Source organism: Podarcis cretensis (assembly GCF_951804945.1).
Source record: "Podarcis cretensis genome assembly, chromosome: Z".
NCBI classification, from domain to species: Eukaryota; Metazoa; Chordata; class Lepidosauria; order Squamata; family Lacertidae; genus Podarcis; species Podarcis cretensis.
The window spans coordinates 22,555,124-22,571,986 of record NC_137184.1 but is presented as its reverse complement, the minus strand read 5'-3'; the positions used below and the strand labels follow the sequence as shown (position 1 = coordinate 22,571,986).

The 16,863-nt window shown below is 45.6% G+C and overlaps 1 protein-coding gene across 4 annotated transcripts in view; it reads right to left on the bottom strand.

Moving 5' to 3' along the window:
- The window catches only part of LOC307207464 (actin-binding protein WASF3-like), a 70,422-nt gene extending 54,906 nt beyond the window's left edge, over nucleotides 1-15,516 (bottom strand). For 2 of the 4 annotated variants that reach the window (XR_013834683.1, XM_079961367.1), the window contains exon 1: nucleotides 15,367-15,514. The gene's annotated coding sequence lies outside the window, so the exon portion shown is untranslated. Of the gene's footprint in view, nucleotides 1-15,366 lie in introns of all 4 variants that reach the window. The other 2 variants (XR_013834681.1, XR_013834682.1) reach the window with 2 other exon arrangements.
- Nucleotides 15,517-16,863: the final 1,347 nt, after the last annotated feature.

Sequence of the window (16,863 nt, the reverse complement as noted above, 5' to 3'; positions counted from 1 at the left end):
TATGCATAACCTCTGGTCCTCTGGGAATTGCTGAACCACAACTCCAGCAAGCATGCCCAATGGCCAGGGATAATGGGAGCAGCATTTGGAGAGCCATAGGTTCCCCATTCTTTTTTTTCCAGTGATGCCATTTCAACTCACATTCTATTTCTTTATTTTGTAACCCCCCCCCCACGCTTAAATCTTCCCCTACCACATGTTTTGAATTAATCCCTGTTCTTATAATTCTTGACCATTGGCCATGCTGGCTGGGAATGTGTAATCCAAAACACCTAGACACCGGATTGGGGAAGGTTTGTGTAAACTTTAAATGCCAAGCAAGACTTCTTAGGAGAATTTAAAGAAAGAGGAGGACTTGATTCCTTTACAGTTTAATATATTTCCTCATCACCAGATCCCATTTTTTACTGAGCCCCCAACAGATACTCCTGGGCATTGCAAAATAATATGGTGGAGGATACTAGCATAGCTTTTCAGGTTCCAACATAGCTCCATACCCAGGCAGTCTACTGGTTCCTCCGGAGAAGGGATGGTTAAATCTGTCAGTTTTAATTTCTCTCTACAGTGGTACCTCAGGTTAAGAACTTAATTCATTCCGGAGGTCCGTTCTTAACCTGAAACTGTTCTTAACCTGAAGCACCACTTTAACTAATGGGGCCTCCTGCTGCTGCTGCACCGCTGCCACACGATTTCTGTTCTTATCCTGAAGCAAAGTTCTTAACCCGAGGTACTATTTCTGGGTTAGCAGTGTCTGTAACCTGAAGCGTCTGCAACCCGAGGTACCACTGTAGTTACCATTTTCCCAATTATAAGTTCAGTTCTCCACAATTCCACTTCAGTTTGTGGTTGTTGTTTTTAAGTCCTTGTGAAAATTAATCTGCATTTTAGGGCGAATGTATGCTAATATACGGGACGCGGGTGGCGCTGCGGATTAAACCACAGAGCCTAGGACTTGCTGATCAGAAGGTCGGCAGTTCGAATCCCCACAACAGGGTGAGCTCCTGTTGATTGGTCCCTGCTCCTGCCAACCTAGCAGTTTGAAAGCACGTCAAAGTGCAAGTAGATAAATAGGTACTGCTCTGGCGGGAAGGTAAACGGTGTTTCCGTGTGCTGCTCTGGTTCGCCAGAAGCGGCTTAGTCATGCTGGCCACATGACCCAGAAGCTGTACGCTGGCTCCCTTGGCCAGTAAAGAGGGATGAGCACCGCAACCCCAGAGTTGGTCACGACTGGACCTAATGGTCAGGGGTCCCTTTACCTTTATGCTAATATACACATTTTTACAAAATTATTTCACCATGCAATTTTCTCTAAATGGTTCAAAATTTACCCTAGTACAGTATATGCATTGGTACACATAACTTGGCTGGAGAACTGCATTGCAAAAGTCAGAGAAGTGTGAATTTGGTGCAAATTTTAATCTGTTTTTTAGTCTATTGTTATTTTGATATTACGAAAGTTTTAAACTATTGTGGTTAATTTTTCTTATTGCTAATATTATTGCTTTATCTTTTCTGTAAAAAAAACTTTGAGGAGGTTGTTTTACAATCAAGCAGTGCGTAATGTTTTATTAAATAAATAAATAAATAAATATTATTAATAATATTTAGGTTTTTTAAAAAAGAAATTATCACATTTTACATAGGCCTCAAGGTGATTTGCAAACATACCATAAAAACAACTGAATTAGTTTTAAGAACAATACAAGATGAACACCTAAAAGATATTTCACCCAGCAGGAAAAACTTGTTGAAACAAACATGTTTTCAATTGTTTCGAGACAGTACAGATTGTGGGTGCCTGTCATATCTTAGAATCATAGCACTGTAGAGTTGGCAGGGACTACATGGGTCATCTAGCGCAACCCCCCAACATGCCCAAGGTGGAGCCCAAACCCATGACTCTGAAATTAAGAATCTAACGTTCTACCAACTGAGCTATCCCAGCTGCTTGAAAGTAACATTGTTCCATCAAAAAGGGGCAGCCACATGGAAAGCCCTGCTCTGAGTGACTGTTGAGTGGGGCTCCTGATATTTTGGGAACATTTGCACAGCACAGTGACCTTCTGGGCACAAAAGGATAAGGGTTGTAGTATTTTTCTAGAAAAAGAGATGCCAGAATTAACCATGAACACCTCCCTTGTTCTCTTATAATGGCAATGGTGCCCACCTGAGAGGGGCTGGTACTGAGTTCTGGTGAGTTCCTTCTGAAATAAAGCCCTGCCTGAAACTGTCTGCAGACAAACGCTGGTTCCCTCGGCCTGTAAAACGAGATGAGCGCCGCAACCCCAGAGTCGTCTGCAACTGGACCTAACTGTCAGGGGTCCTTTACCTTTTTTAAGGTGACCACATGCATTGAGTTCACCATCTATCTCCTTCTTTAAGACATATGCAGCCTAGCACTTGCCTGTCAAGGATCCCCAAGACACCCCTGAATAAAAACACAGTTCATTTTTGTTTTGGTTTTTGGCATAATTTTGGCCACAGCTTTATTGAATTACAGTATGTGAGTGGTTGCTTAGGCATTGGTTAGCGACTATCTGTCCCACTTGGAGGGAGGAACAGAACTGACAACCACACCCATGTGGAAGTCAGTAAGGGCAAACAATTTTTGGGAGAGACTAAAGCTGGGTGCCAGGCTCACACCTCTCCCCAAATGCTCCCCGGGGCTCTTGCGTGGCCCTAGTCCTTTGTCAGGGATACGGACAAAAGCATGGCGAGCCCCTGGATTCCTTTAACGGAATACCCTTGCAGCAGCAGCAGCAGCAGCATTGGAGGGGCAGGCACAGCCAACCTCATCCTCTCCACCAACCAAAAAATTAACCAATGCCTAACAGCAACCTTACAAGTTGTGACAATTTGCTACGCAGTAGGCAATCCCAAGTGGCCCCAGCCAATCAGCCAAATGGTAAAATTTCTACCAGGCCCCTGCTCAAAAGCAGACGACCCCATGACAGGCATAGCAAGGTCAGCGCAAACAAACCCTAATTAAAGGGAGGATGGTCCCATCACCTCCTGGCAAATAGAAGGGGAAGAAATGGAGGCAGTGAGAGATTTTACTTTCTTGGGCTCCATGATCACTGCAGATGGTGATAGCAGTCACAAAATTAAAAGACACCTGCTTCCTGGGAGAAGAGCAATGACAAACCTAGACAGCATCCTAAAAAGCAGAGACATCACCTTGCCAACAAAGGTCCATATAGTTAAAGCTATGGTTTTCCCAGTAGTGATGTATGGAAGTGAGAGCTGGACCGTAAAGAAGGCTGATCGCTGAAGAATTGATGCTTTTGAATTATGGTGCTGGAGGAGACTCTTGAGAGTCCCATGGACTGCAAGAAGATCAAACCTATCCATTCTTAAGGAAATCAGCCCTGAGTGCTCACCAGAAGGCCAGATCGTGAAGCTGAGGCTCCAATACTTTGGCCACCTCATGAGAAGAGAAGACTCCCTGGAAAAGACCCTGATGTTGGGAAAGATGGAGGGCACAAGGAGAAGGGGACGACAGAGGACTAGATGGATGGACAGTGTTCTCGAAGCTACAAACATGAGTCTGACCAAACTGCGGGAGGCAGTGGAAGACAGAAGTGCCTGGCGTGCTCTGGTCCAGGGGGTCACGAATAGTCGGACACGACTAAACGGCTAAACAACAACAACAAGGGCGGGTAATCCGATGTGCTCACCGAAAAGAGGAAGCTAAATGCTGCGCACAGGAACCTATATAGCACCCCCATCCATCAAATAAAATTGCAACCATTCATTTTCCCCAGCAACACTGGGGGTGCTCAGTCAAATTCGTGGCCATCCAAACTAACCTGCCCAGCAACAGGGGATGTCATAGTTGCTCCCACCGCAATACGTGCTCTCCATGAAGGAGAACCCGCTTTGTAAGAAACTCCCCCAGGGCCTAATGGAAATTAAACCTTGTAAAGTTGACCTGAAGGATGAAATATGTGAAAGTTGTTTGTTGGGGAACAAGACCTTCTATCCCCAAGCAAAGCCAGAAAAGTTCAACAGAACCTTTGCAACTTATTTATACTGATATAAATTCAACTCATCTCATGGGAAAAGTAAGTATGTATTAATGTATATTGTCGATTATTTGCAAAACTGCACAACTTATCTTTTAAAGGAAAAATCAGAAACTGCAGAGAAATTGAAGATGTTTATTGCAAGTGTTGAAAACCAATTTGGGAGAAAGCCATGAGCAATACTTTCAAACAGTGGTGGTGAGGGCATGTCACACCACATCAAATCTTATCTAGATGAAAGTGGTATTAAACATTTGCACATTACCCCATTTACTCCAGAACAAAATGCTGCAGAGGAAAGAAAGAATCGCTCTCTGATGGAGCTGGTCAGATATATATTTACGGAGTCTAATTTATCATTGAATATTGGGATGAGGCAGTGATGACAGCAACATATTTGCAGAACAGACTGCCAACAAAAGCTACAAATAAAACAGCATTTGAACTTTGGTTTGGAAGAGTACCGAACATCAGTCAGAGTCTTTGGATCTAAAGTTTTTGCATATGTGACAGCACAAAGATATACCAAACTTATCACCAGGACTGAGTCAGGAATATTTGTTGGCTTTGAGAAGGGGCACAAAAGTTACAGAATTCTTAATCCAAAGGCAAGAGAAGTGAAAGTGAGAAGCATAGTGTATTTCAGAGAAGGAGAGCAATCTTGTGCACGTGTTCCTAATCTGAACAATTTTAAAGAGAAACAGAGAAGAGAAGATAATAGGCGAGCCAGAAGAAATATCAGGCCAAATTCTTGCCATATAGACAAATGAAAAATTATATGAGAATGTTGATTAATGTAATTGAATATCTAGACTTAAACCTAGGAAAGAAGGCAGCCTTTATGCTAGTGGATGTAGAGAAGGTGTTCAACAATGCTTCCTGGAAGTTCTTTAATAGCAATGGGAGACCATTTTACTAGAGGAATAAGGGCAATCTATGAAAAACAGAAAGGCAATCTGATAATTAATAGTGAAATGACGGAGTCTTTCCAAATAGAAAAAGGGACCAGGCAGAGTTGTCCACTTTCCCCCTTACTGTTTATTATAGTCCTAAAAATACTTACACTGGATATAAGAAAAGATCTAGGAATTCAAGGAATAACATGGGGGGGGGGAATCCTTTAAACTGAAAGCTTTCGCGGACGATTTAATATTAATCGTGGAATAGTCAGAGGAAAGTATTCCAAAAATCTTAGAAAAAATGACGGAATTTGGTAAGGTCTCAGGGTTCAAACAACCTGCTGCCAGGTTGATGATAGCAAAAAATTGGAAAGGGGGCAATGTCCCCTCAGTAAAGGATTGGTTTAACAAATTATGTGAATTCATAGAGTTGGCTAAAATGACAGCAGCCATTAGACTTCAGTCGAATCAAAAACTTAAGAAGGAATAGAACTGTTTAGAAGAATATATGACAAGACATCGTTCCAAAACAAATTTATTGATTTGCATGGACTAAGTTCATAAAGGAGTGGAAAAGTTATTGTAAGATTGTTCTGGGGCCAAAGTAACTAATATATATAACACAATGACAAGTTCAAGATATATCAACGGTTGTCGTGCTGTGGTGGAGGGAAGTCACAATAATAGAATGAGATAGATACAGAATGGAAAACGGGAGTTTTATTAATGTAACAATTTACACTGTATATTATGTATACAGTGGTACCTCGGGTTACATACGCTTCAGGTTACAGAGCCCACTAACCCAGAAATAGTACCTTGGGCCTAATTTGATCAGTAGAATGTTTGGTACATAGCTTGTGTGTTTTGCTCTGGAATCAGCCCCTCCCTTCAGTCTGTACTGTGGTACCTCAGATGAAGTAGTTAATTCGTTCCGGAGGTCCGTACTTAACCTGAAACTGTTCTTAACCTGAAGCACCACTTTAGCTAGTGGGGCCTCCTGCTGCTGCCGCGCCGCCGGAGCCTGATTTCTGTTCTCATCCTGAAGCAAAGTTCTTAACCTGAAGCACTATTTCTGGTTAGCAGAGTCTGTAACCTGAAGTGTATGTAACCTGAAGTGTATGTAACCTGAAGCATATGTAACCTGAGGTACCACTATATTCCGTTAAGAATGTCAGTTAAGAGCAGGGGTCAGCTCACGAAGACCGTTTTACTGGCCCAGGAGCCGCCCCCGAACCAAGCCGCCTGCTTGGCGAGTCCCCCATGTGCTGCGCTAAACCAGCGTGGCACGGGGACTCACCGAGCAGCACCAGAAATTGCGTCTGCACACACACAGATACCAGAAATCACTTCTGCACATGCCCAGATGCCAAAAATTGCTTCAGTGCAGGCACGATTTTCGGTGTCTGGGCATGCGCAGAAGCGATTTCCGGCGCCACGGACATGCACAGATGCGATTTCCAGTGTCATGCTGCGCTGGTCTGGCCCATGGACAATCTCCACAGGAGTGATCTGGCCCATGGCCGGTAAGCCTTGCCAACCCCTGGTTAAGAGGGAGCAACTGCCTCTTCTTGCTTCTTGTCTCAGACTTGCCTCAAGTGGTTGTACTGTATTTAGTTTCTCTCATTATGCTACAGTGGTACCTTGGGTTACAGACACTTCAGGTTACAGATGCTTCAGGTTACAGACTCCGCTAACCCAGAAATAGTACCTTGTGTTAAGAACTTTACCTCAGGATAAAAACTGAAATCGCGTGGCGGTGGCGCAGCAGCAGCGGGAAGCCCCATTAGTTAAAGTGGTACCTCAGGTCAAGAACGGACCTCCGGAACGAATTAAGTTCTTAACCCGAGGTACCACTATATTTTGTTAGTTTCCTTTACAGTATTATTAAAGCTTAGTTTAGATTTACATGAACCACTTATTTTTCTCAATGAAAGAGAAACTCTGCTGAAGAATGGTGGAATATCCTAAACTTGGGTGAGTGAGGGGATATTCCCAGTTAGCCAGAAGGACTGATTTTGTTAATCATCCCCATCTCCACAACAGGACCAGCATCACCACAAACACATTTTAAGTCTGCTTCTTTTCAAGGGGAGTGCCAAGCACACAAACTGAGGCCTTTCCTGCTCCTCTTTCACCAAAATCAACAGAATACATTGTTTTGGATGAGCCACCAGGGATGTCAGAAACCTCCTCAAACCTCCCCAAAGGCAAGCTGAAGGGGTCATTTAAGATCAGATTTCTACTTGCATTTGGGGTGCTGCGAAGCCATAGCAATGGGAAAACGCACTGAGATGGCAAAGGGATTACATTATTCCTGCATGAGTGCAGTGATGAGCTAATGGAAGCAGCACATTCAGAATGATTACATCTGGCTGAGCGCCAAGGGGCAGAGGCAGGCAGGGAAAGTCCCTTGCATGAGTAAATGGCTAGTAATTTAAGGCTGGCTCTGTATTGTTGCACCTCTTTGGGAGGGGCAGCTTATCTGGCAAGATCTACAATAAATAATGCAATCACAACAATATAAAAGAGGAAAGGAGAAGAGTGCAAAATGATAGAATCTCCTAAAATTATGAATTGTTTAGAGCAGCCTTCACCAACCTGATGGCCCCTGGTTATCTGGACTGCCACTCCCACCAGTTCTAGCCAGCACTGTCATGGTAGCCAAGACTCATGGGAGTTGTAGTCCAAAACAGCTGGAAGGCACCAGTTTGGTGAGGCCTACTTTAGAGCACAGGTAGGCCACCCGCAGCGCTTCTCTTCATTTTGTGCAACTCCTGAAGCTGCCTCATTTCTCCATCCTTCTTATTTCTTATGTAAACTTCTTATGTAAAAGTGCATAGATTCTTTATACAGCATACTGTACATCATTTCATCTCACTAGATGAGGGTATAGGTGGCAAATACCCAACGCTTACAGATAGCTCCCCTTTCTGGGCTCACAGACCAGCACCCCAATTCTGCAGATAAGGATAACATCAAAGCAAACCAATTAACGTATATCGAAACAAATGAGCTCATTGCTGCAACCGATACCAATTAATTGTTGGGTTATCTTGAATATTATTTATTTATTTATTTATTTATTTATTTATTTATACCCCGCCCATCTGACTAGGTTTCCCCAGCCACTCTGGACAGCTCCCAACAGAATATTAAAAACATGATAAAGCATCAAACATTAAAAACTTCCCTAAACAGGGCTGCCTTCAGATGTCTTCCAGAAGTCAGATAGTTGTTTATTTCCTTGATATCTGATGGGAGGGCATTCCATAGGGTGGGTGCCACTACCAAGAAGGCCCTCTGTCTGGTTCGCTGTAACCTCACTTTTCACAGTGAGGGAACTGCCAGAAGGCCCTCGAACCTGGACCTCAGTGTCTGGGCTGAACGATGGGGGTGGAGACGCCCCTTCAGGTATACTGGGCCCAGGTCATTTAGGGCTTTAAAGGTCAGCACCAACACTTTGAATTGTGATGTTAGCAAAGCTTCTGGAACAGCTCACCTTTGGTTCAACACTTCGGTTCAACACAGAAGCAATTCTCCCCACTTGTGATTCCCAGCAACTGGCATATTATCTCCAACATTGGAAGGAGAACATAGCCATCATGGCTGGTAGCCATTGAGAGCCTTGTCCTCATGCATTTGTCTAATCCTCTTTTAAAGCCACCCAAGTTGGTGGCCTTCACTACCACCTTGTTCCATAGTTTAACAAGATTTAAGGCATTCAGTGTCACAAGGTATTATGGCCACCAGCTTAAGTTTGTATGACATCCAGGTTCAGAGGCAGCATATAGGGATGGGCTATTATTGTGTGGCATCTGGCTGACCACAGCTGGAAATGGGATGCTGGACTTGATGGACTCTGTATGCACCCAGCAAAGCAATACTCCATCTTCTGGTATTTATAAATGTAGAGGGCTGTCCGGACCAGTAGGTTTGATTAAGATAGCTCCTTCCGATCATAAATTTGGGGCACCAAGTCTTAAACCCACCTGTGAGCCCAACCAGGAGCACAAAGTGTGGTTCTGGGGACACACTTGTACACCATCAACTAAAATAATGTCAAATTAGCAATGATTGCCTACTTGGGGTCTTAGTAAAGACAGCAGACCAGAAAGGGAAACAGTCTGCAGCCTGATGGTAGAAAGACGCATCAAGGCCTTTACTATCAAAGACTGGCCACAAACTTATTTTTGTGCCTTAGCTGCAGAGCAGGATTAGACCAGCTGAGCAGCAGGGACTTGAACAAATTCAGCAGCAGGACCCACAATTATCCTTAACTCAGCTTGGTGCTGCTTCCCAGGGGATGAAAGAGGCCAGAAAATTGGCTGCCAGCCCCAGGGCCTAGAAATCACTACTTGTGGCATTGGCTCCATCCCCATAATCTCATGAAACAACTATGCTATTATGCACAGTATGTTCACTGTAGCCCTGCTCAGCAGAAGCTCAGCCCAACAGGCAGGATGGGAGGGGCTGCCTTTGGTTGAATTCCTGCAGGGGGATCACAGAGTCCTCAACCTCTCTCCCCAACACACACCCAACACACAGGGTCAAACCAAATCATCCAGCCAGTGATCTGTACCCTGCAGCCTTTCTGAGTGCCCAGGTTTCCTGACAGCCCTGTGACATCCTCAAAAAGGCTTTTCTTTAAGTGCAGGCATTAGTGATGCTGCCTACCCTGCTCCTGACAACAATTCATTGGGGTTTTTTTGTTTAAAAGAGAGAAAGGACAAACTAAGCATCCCACTCCTCTTCCTCATTACAAACCTGAAGCTCTAAAGAATAGTAGTAAAGTTATTGTAAGCATTGAAGTGGAGAGTCCAAAAGTTGCTGGTGTCAAGACCATCTATTACAGAATGCAACAGGTACAGTCTGTCCTGTAGGGACTTTGTTCATGTGCTCTATGAATGGCTACCAGCCCACCACAAAAGTCTTTATCTCTTTTTGCCCGCTAGGCATGGGAACAATTTGTGTCAGATTTTGATAAAGTGCTATCTCCCAAATCACGTTATACCATGTTTGTACAATTAAAAATATTTGCTTCTTTCTAGTTTCTGGCCATCATTGTTCTTGCTGTCCTTAATAAGTGACCAATTACATGTTTATTCAACAATCCTTGGTTGTCTCCGTTGAGTACACCTAACAATGCTACATACATTTTTCAAAAAGTGGAATTGTTACAGGAATCAGTGCAACGAGATTTTTTCTAAAAGATAAAAGGAAGAATGAGTGCACTGAATTCAGGTGCTCAGTAATCACACATAAAAAACACAGTCTTCCTACACTTCCATTAAAATAAGGGAAGACACAGATTCACAGAATTGTAGACTTGGAAGGCTCCCCAAGGTGAATTTAGTCCAATCCCTGCTAAATAATCCCTGGCAGATGGCCATCCAACCTTTGTTTAAAAACATCCAATGAAGAATGTCCACCACATTCTGAGGCAGCCCATTCTACTGTTGACCATTGTAAAGTTCTTCCTAGTGTTTACAGTGGTACCTTGGTTTAAGAACAGCTTAGTTTATGAACAACTAGGATTAAGAATGCTGCAAAACCAGAAGTAGGTGTTTTGGTTTGTGAACTTTGCCTTGGAAGCAGAACACATTCCACTTCCTGTTGAGTGTAAATTGAGTCCCCCGCTGCTATGGGAAAGCACACCTTGGTTTAAGAACGCTTTGGTTTAAGAATGGACTTCTGGGAAGGATTAAGTTCGTAAACCAAGGTACCACTGTATTTGGAATCTCCTTTCTTGTCATTTGAATCCATTGGTTTTGGGTCCACCCCTCTGGACCAGCAGAGAACAAGTTTATTCCATCTTCTATATGACAGCCCTTCAGATATGTGAAGATGGCTATCATATCTCCTCTCAGTCTTTTCTTCTCCAGGATAAATATGCCCAGCTCCAACTCATGAGCTAATTTATCCTATGGGGTTTTTGGAGATCAGGAAGCACAGCAGCTAGAGAGGCTGCAAAGAGCTGGAGAAATGTGTGACAGGAAGACATACACACTGCCCACCCACCATAGCTACCTCACAGTGATAAACTCCATCTTGCACCCTTTAAAAGCATAAAGAAACTATAAAGCACCTTGAAAAAAGAGGCAGAGAAACTGAATCCCCTTTCACAGATGAAGAAAACTTTTTTAAAATCTGGGTTTCTCAAAATTTTGGCACAGTAAGAGTTGATACACTGCTTTACCTTTCCATCAGTTGTGTGGTTTACCTGAAAATAGTCTCTTCATCTCTTTCCATACAGGTGAATAGAGAAGGAGTAACCATTCATTTGTATTGATTAGGGAGAATGATCTTCAATGGGAGAAAACTGAAGCAGGGAGGAGGGCACTGTTCCTGTCCTGCCCCAGACCCTTTGTGAGGACAAAACCACAATTTCGCAAACTACATGTGATAGTCACATGGAAGACCCTTGCCTGGTGCTTACTGCATCTTTGCTTATACTTTCAGGTTGCAATCCTATATACCTGGGAGTAAGTTCTGTTGGATTTAACTGGGGCTCACTTCTGTGTAGCTATGTATGGGAGTTACACTGCAAACAGGAGGTTAGGGTCTCTGAATTAGAGCACGAGGTTGTGGAAAGAGGTACTCACCAATTTCTACAAGCCCATATTCAGGGTCTAAGTACCCACCCTTCAGCTTCCACCACCATCCCGCCCTGCAATTTAATAAAAAACAAAAATCCCAGCCTTAGGGGGAAAAAACAAACCTATTTTTGGGCTTTTCAAATTGCAGTTAGATCCTCAAAGTTAAAAAATACAGGGGCATTTTCCCCTATAGGATTAACTGCTATACATTTAAAGCTCCCTTACACCAAAGAATCTGAGAACTGTATTTTGTTAAAGGTAACTGTGAGAAGGTCTCCATTACCCTCACTGAGGTATGATTCCCAAAGTAGTTTAACAGTCAGTCCTGTTTCCCATGGACAAGGGTGCAGGCTCCTAGGGGCCATGGCACTTTGGAAACCCACCCCCCGCCATATTTTTTTAAATTTTTTTTTGAGGAGGCTAGGCCCCCTCAATGTTCAGAGGGCTCCATGTGCAATGTCTTGACATCATGCAATGTCATGCGTGTGACATTCTAACGTCAGAACGTCACAGTGTGCCCTCTCAGTCCTCTGGAGAAGGTGGCACCTCTGCCTATGAAAACTTGGAATCATAGCTCTGTGTGGGGAATAGGGATCTCCTAACAACTCCCAGTAGTGATGTTTGGAATTGAGAGCTGGACCGTAAAGAAGGCTGATCACCGAAGAATTGATGCTTTTGAATTATGGTGCTGGAGGAGACTCTTGAGAGTCCCATGGACTGCAAGAAGATCAAACGCATCCATTCTGAAGGAAATCAGCCCTGAGAGCTCACTGGAAGGACAGATCGCGAAGCTGAGGCTCCAATACTTTGGCCACCTCATGAGAAGAGAAGACTCCCTGGAAAAGACCCTGATGTTGGGAAAGGTGGAGGGCACAAGGAGAAGGGGATGACCGAGGACGAGATGGTTGGATGGCGTTCTAGAAGCTACCAGCATGAGTTTGACCAAACTGCGGGAGGCGGTGGAAGACAGAAGTGCCTGGCGTGCTCTGGTCCATGAGGTCACGAAGAGTCGGGCACGACTAAACGACTAAACAACAACAACAACAAACAACAACTCACAGCACCATAAACAAACTACAATTCCCATGCTTCTTTGGGGAAAGGAATAATTATTTAAAGTGGTACAGTACTGCTTTAAATATATAGCACAGATTAGGTCTTAAATTGAAAAAAAGAAGAAAAAGGCGGGAGAAACAGTATCCTGTTTTCCACAGGAGGCAGTGATGACCACTAACCCCAATGGCTTTAAAAGAGGATTAGAAAAATTCATGAAGGATAAGGCTATTAGTGGCTATTAGACTTGATGACTATGCTCTGTCTCCACAGTTGGAGGCAATAATGCTTCTGAATACCAGTTGCTACAAACCACAGGAGAGGAGAGGGCTCTTGTACCCAAATCCTGCTTGTGGGTTTCCCACAGGCATCTGGTTGGCCTCCATGAGAACAGGATGCTGGAATAGATGGGCCATTGGTCTGATCCAGCAAGCGCTTATTATGCTTTTCCCAGCTGCAGCACCTCAGTCAAATCTAGAGCTCCCTGTGACAGCCTTAAAATACAGACAAAAATATTGTGATATCTGGTCATGGATCCCGCATGTCAAGTTTAAGTCAGGTGCAAGGGCGGGGGAGAATTGCTTTCTCCCAAAGCTAACAAAAGAAGGGAGAACTTGTGTCTTCCATTAAAAGTTTTTATCATATCACTTTTGCTCACTGTATGTTAATGCATACTATCACAACTACTGTACAAGTACAAAAAATTCAAGAAAATGTAAAAGACTGAGGAAGGGGAAGCAAAACTAATTTTCACCTGGAGCAGCAAACTAGCCCATGATGGCCTGCAGTGGTGTAGCATAGGGGGAGCCGGCGGGGGCATGGCCCTGGGTGCACAATTCTGAGGGGACACAACCAGGTGCCCCCACACAGGTGCCAGCTTCCACAGGGATCCCCATCATGCCCTGGTGAAGGTGGAAGAGCAGCTCAGGCCCACGGTGAGTGGGTGTGAATAGAGGGATGTAGACAAGGGGCCACCCCAGCCCAGCAGTCTTCTCCACGAGCGTCAGAGGGAGGATTCACCTGCCAAGGGCTGTATTGGCTAGCCGGGCTCCCCCTTGCATGGGCAGGCTATGCAATGCGGCCCCACTTGGCTCTGTTGGGGGGGGACTGCGTCATCGTCAGCGGCTTGCCCACCCCTGGTGCTAGCAACCCATGCTACGCCACTGCTGGCTTGCAGGTGCAGAGATGGGCAACAGCCTCAGTATACATTGACACCTGAGACAGGCCTCAAGCTGACTAGGAGACTGTGTTCATGTACTAACCTCTCCAATGGGCTGCCCAAGCTAAGTCTTCCCAGCTTCTCAAGATACAGTATACAATATATTTAAATCACCAAGGAACAGAGGATGCCAGGGTAGGAAGGAGTAATAATTTATAGGAGTGAAGACATCCAGTCCAGGTACTGGAATTTGAAGTCAGTTGCTTTCAAATTGCTAAATCAGTTGGAGAATTCCCAAGCAACTCATCCACAGAATCATGTGTCTAATATTCTTATTCCTTCTTATTATGAACCTTAATGTTATCAGCCATTATTATTATTATTATTATTATTATTATTATTATTATTATTATTATTATACTTTCTCACCCAATGGCATACCCACGCAAACCACAGCATCTGACAGCCAGCAAGAAGCAAATCCAAGTCACAGAACTGCAGTCACAAGAATGCCCCCAAGTGCTCAAGCCCAGCTGTATGGCAAGCTCACAGCCACTGGCTAATCGGCTTCTAAAACCTGAGATGCCAGGACTCAAGGCGGTCAAGAAGCCGTAATCTCTGACCTGGAAATTCCATTTGCTCATCCAAAAGATGCATGGAATGCTGACCTTGGTTACGCAGCTGCAGTGAGGCAAAGCACTCTGCACATGCTTCAAGGTACTTTCTCATGTCCTGCAAGCGGTGCCCTCTTGGGCTCCCATACAAACCAGTTTCTAGTCTTCGAGGCCTCCCTCCCAACACCCTCACGTGCCCTTCTGTTGTGGAAATTGCCCGAAAGGGAATGCAGTAAGCCAACATCGGTGGTTTTCCAAAGTACCCACCCAATATATGCTGAAGCAGGTGCCATAGAATGATGTGCAAAAAGCGATGTCCTTCTCCAGAGAGCTCCCTGAGCTACCCTGTCTTTATGGATCCCTAGATGTAAGGGTCCCGCCCCGCCCCCATATCCTTCGCTCTCCACTTTGGAACACCTACCCCCACCCCACCTCTCTCTAGTTAAGGCTGACAGCGGAATCTGTCCCTTTCTCCCCCACGCCCCGCTCTCTCGCGCTCTCTCTGCCCGCCCCCCTTCTCTGCTAATAATGGCACGCATGCCCTCCTGCCCACATTCTAGCAACCGGGAATGTGCCAAGCGCCGCAGCAGGCAGCAGGCAGCAGGCAGCAGGCAGCCAGCCACCCACTCGCCTTGCCCTGCCACTTCCCTCGCGCAATGCAATGGAGCCCCCTCCAGCCTCCCCACCACCATGCGCCCCCTCCCCTCCTCTTTCCCGGAAAAAAGAGTGAGCGGGGGGGGGGGGGAGTACTTGCTGCTAGCCCACAAATCCAGGCGCTCTCACTCTCGCTGTCTCCCTCCTCGCCTGCCAAGCCCTAGATCCGGGGGTGGGGAGGGAGCCAAAAAGGATAGCATCAGCCGGCCAACCCGCCCTTCCAGAGCATCGCCATGCAAAGTGAGAGCCCTTCACATTTTGCATCACCCTGCAGCGAAACGGAGGGAGGAGGGAGAAAAGGGGGGGGGGGAGAGAATTCTTTTCAAAAATGCAAAGCAAGAAATCGCATTTCCACATTGTCACCTGCTGGGATGCTGGAAGCGACGGTGATGGGCTCAGCGCCTGCAGCTGCCGCTGCAGCTCCTGTCTCCGCCTGTCATGCTACTTGAAGAGGCTGCAGAACCGAGAATGCACCCGCAGCTTCTGCTCTGACTATCGCAGCAGCTCCTACTGCCTCTCTCGGTGCGTGCAGGAGAGCGCACGCGCGGCGGAGGCTCGGTGCGCGAGCGCTTCCCTGCGAGCTTTGGGCTCCGCAGTACGAGCACAGCGCATGCGCCTCCATCACCACCACCACAACCAGCAGCAGCTTCTCTAGCTGTGGGGAGAAGAAGACAACCCCTCCCCCCAATACCCATCGCATCCATCCGTGGGGAGGCTGTCATCAATGCTGGAGTTGGCAGAGCATTTGCTCTGCACGCAGAAAGCGCCAGGCTCAGTCCCCACCTGCCCAGGTATGGCGGGGAATGAAATCCTGGAAGGAAGCTGCCAATCGGTGCTGGCAATACTAGCTAGATCAGTTACTGTATTTCCAAAGTGGGTGGTACTGCCCTTTGGGATGGAATTACCTAGGTGTGGCACTGAAAGGCAAGGGGTGTGTGTGTGCTGGAGTTGTAAATGACTACTGTATCAAGTTGCCTGAGTGCCAACTTGAAAAAAGGGGGCAGATAAGCCCCACCCTGCATAATCAGCCACATGATGAGACACACACACAGAGCATTTGAATGGCAATGCTCACCCCCTAGGAGTTGGCTTCTATGGCTCCTGCTGTGACTAGAGGCTGGTGCAGAAGAGACATGTTTTGTTGCAGCTGGGGTAGGTGAAGGCATCCAGTTGTGCTGCTGCAGATGCACCATGGTATTTATTCTCTCAGCACTCCTCCCATCAGTCATTCCCCCTCTGATCACTGCTGTGGATGCATGACCTGTCTGTCTCCAGGCACTGCGGTCGTCTGCAAGGGATTCCCACACAGTAGGGTTGATGTTGCCAACCTTCATGCCACATTTGCAGACATCTTTGTAATGTAGAGTTGGTCTGCCAATGGGCCTGGGGTCTGAAGCCAGTTCCCCATAGAGCATTTCCTTGGGGATCCTGCCATCTTCCATTCTGTGGACATGATCAAGCCAGTGTAGACGTTGCTGTGCGAACATGCTGGGAATGTGGGCTTGGGAGAGCACATCTTTGAGACTCTGTCTTGAGATGTGATGCCCAAAATCTTCATAACACAGTGCATGTGGAAGATGCTAAGGCATTGCTCCTGGCAGGTGTAAGTTGCCCACGACTCACTTCCATAAAGCAGTGTGCTCAACATGCAAGACTTCATCTTGGTATTGGTCATTAGCATCACATTCTCCCATACCCTTTTGGAAAGGCCAGCCATTGCTGGAATTGCCTTGCCAATACAGTACGCTTGTCCGGCTCAAAATCAACTGGATCAAGTTAATCATAAATAGTTTTAATTGGACTTTGAACAGATGTGCAATTAATTGTTACTGTTTTGAATTTTATTGTGTTGTTATTTTC